General features: G+C 48.8%; 1 long non-coding RNA gene across 2 annotated transcripts in view; it reads left to right on the plus strand.

Moving 5' to 3' along the window:
* Positions 1–2,157: 2,157 nt before the first annotated feature.
* The window catches only part of LOC123732516 (uncharacterized), a 12,187-nt gene continuing 11,844 nt past the window's right edge, over positions 2,158–2,500 (plus strand). For both annotated transcript variants that reach the window (XR_006763188.1, XR_006763189.1), the window contains exon 1: positions 2,158–2,250. This is a non-coding gene — a long non-coding RNA (uncharacterized lncRNA). The remainder of the gene's footprint in view (positions 2,251–2,500) is intronic.

Raw genomic sequence — 2,500 nt, forward strand, 5'->3', positions numbered from 1 at the left:
TTTTGGGGGGGCTTTCATGTACCGAATAACAATCTGAATTTCAATGTGTTTCCATCGCATTTTCAACTCTACCAACAGTTTTGGTCACCAAACAAATAACAATAATGTGCCTACAACTGGTCTTGGCACAGGTGGATGGAAACGTGGTTATTGTCTGAAAATGTTAGATTTTCTCCTCTCCTCTCCTTTTCCCCTCCTCTCCTCCCCCTCTCTTCTCCTCCTCTATTTTCCTCCTCTCATCTCTTCTCTCCTTGCCTCCCCTCCCCCTCCTTTCCTTTCCTTTCCTCCTCTTCTCTTCTCTCTCCTTGCCTCCCCTCCTCCTCCTTTCCTCCCCTCGCTCCTCTCTCCTTGCATCCCCTCCTCCTCCTTTCCTCCCCTCTCTCCTGGCTCCCCTCCTCTTCTCTCCTCTCTCCTGGCTCCCCTCCTCTTCTCTCCTCTCTCCTGGCTCCCCTCCTCTTCTCTCCTCTCTCCTTGCCTCCCCTCTTCCTCCTTTCCTCCTCTCTTCCCCTCTCTCCTCTCTCCTTGCCTCCCCTCCTCCTCCTCTCTTCCCCTCCATCTCTCCAGGGAGGAGGGTGGCGATATCAGTGTTGTCTGAAGGAGGGAACGTGACTTTGTACGGCTTACTGACAGACGAGAAGAAAGAGATGGAGGAGGAAGAGATGGAGGAGGAAGAGAGGAAGGAGGAAGGACAAGGATTCATCTACTGCTGTCTTCGAACACCATCCCTTTCCATACCAACCAATCACAGCCAGTGTCTCCTTCATCTCCACGCCCATGGAACCAATCAGACAGCTGTAAAGTCTGACCTGCCCTGGACACGGCCACCTAGAAGTGAGTAGGACATGACCCCACGTTGCTCAGTTGGTAGGCCGAGCACAATGATAAACTTGGATTAGCGAACACAACGTGCCATTGGAACACAGGAGTGATGGTTGTTGATAATGGGCCTCTGTTCGCCTATGTAGATATTCCATATTAAAAATCAGCCGTTTCCAGCTACAATAGTCATTTACAACATTAACAACGTCTACACTGTATTTCTGATCAATTTAATGTTATTTTTAATGGACAAACAATTTGCTTTTCTTTCAAAAACAAGGACATTTCTAAGTGATCCACAAAGCTTTTGAGACGGTAGTGTGTGTGTGTGTGTAAAGTACAAAGGGGAAATAAGATATAAACATAAATATGGGTTGTATTTACAATGGTGTTTGTTCTTCACTGGTTGACCTTTTCTTGTGGCAACAGGTCACACATCTTGCTGCTGTGATTGGTCACTGTGGAATTTCACCCAGTAGATGTGGGAGTTTATCAAAATCGGGTTTGTTTTCTAATTCGTTGTGGGTCTGTGTAATCTGAGGGAAATATGTGTCTCTAATATGGTCATACATTTGGCAGGAAGTGCAGCTCAGTTTCCAGCTCATTTTGTGGTCAGTGTTGCACATATCCTGTCTTCTGTTGAGAGCCAGGTCTGCCTACGGCGGCCTTTCTCAATAGCAAGGCTATGCTCTCTGAGTCTGTACATAGTCAAAGCTTTCCTTAAGTTTGGGTCAGTCACAGTGGTCAGGTATTCTGCCACTGTGTCCTCTCTGTTTAGGGACAAATAACATTCTAGTATGCTCTGTTTTTTGTGTTAATTCTTTCCAATGTGTCAAGTAATTATCTTTTTGTTTTCTCATGATTTGGTTGTTGCTGTGTGGTGGGGGTCTAATTGTGTTGCTGTCCTGGGGCTCTGTGGGGTCTGTTTGTGTTTGTGAACAGAGCCCCAGGACCAACTTGCTTAGGGACTCTTCTCCAGGTTCATCTCTCTGTAGGTGAGGGCTTTGTTATGGAAGGTTTGGGAATCGCTTCCTTTTAGGTGGTTGTAGAATTTAACGCATGCATTATATGGTGTTTTACATTGTACACTGAGGATATTTTTATCCCTCTCACTCTTACCACCCCTCCCTCTCCCCTCTCTCCCTCTCTCCCCCTCCCCCTCCCCTCCCTCCCCTCTCCCCCTCTCTCCCCTCCCCCTCCCCCTCTCCCTCCCCTCCCTCCCCTCTCCCCCTCTCTCTCCCTCCCTCCCCTCTCCCCCTCTCTCCTCTCTCCCTCCTCTCTCCCTCCCTCTCCCCCTCTCTCCCCCCTCCCCTCTAGGTGGTGGCTGTGTGTTTTCAGGGGTGGCGTGGTTGGTCCTGGTAGTTGTGGTCGTGCTGACCGTATTCACCACGGTCCTGGGTCTGATCTACAGGAGGACACGCTGCTGCCCAAGTGAGTCACACACACACACACACAGTCATGTATAACTAACCTTGTGGGGACACACACACACACACACAGTCATGTATAACTAACCTTGTGGGGACACAGACACACACAACAGGGACACACACACACACACACACACAGTAAACTTGTGGGGACACACACACACACACAGTCATGTATAACTAACCTTGTGGGGACACACACACACACACAGTCATGTATAACTAACCTTGTGGGGACACAGACACACACA

Source organism: Salmo salar, unplaced genomic scaffold (genome assembly GCF_905237065.1).
Source record: "Salmo salar unplaced genomic scaffold, Ssal_v3.1, whole genome shotgun sequence".
In the NCBI taxonomy this organism is placed as follows: domain Eukaryota; kingdom Metazoa; phylum Chordata; class Actinopteri; order Salmoniformes; family Salmonidae; genus Salmo; species Salmo salar.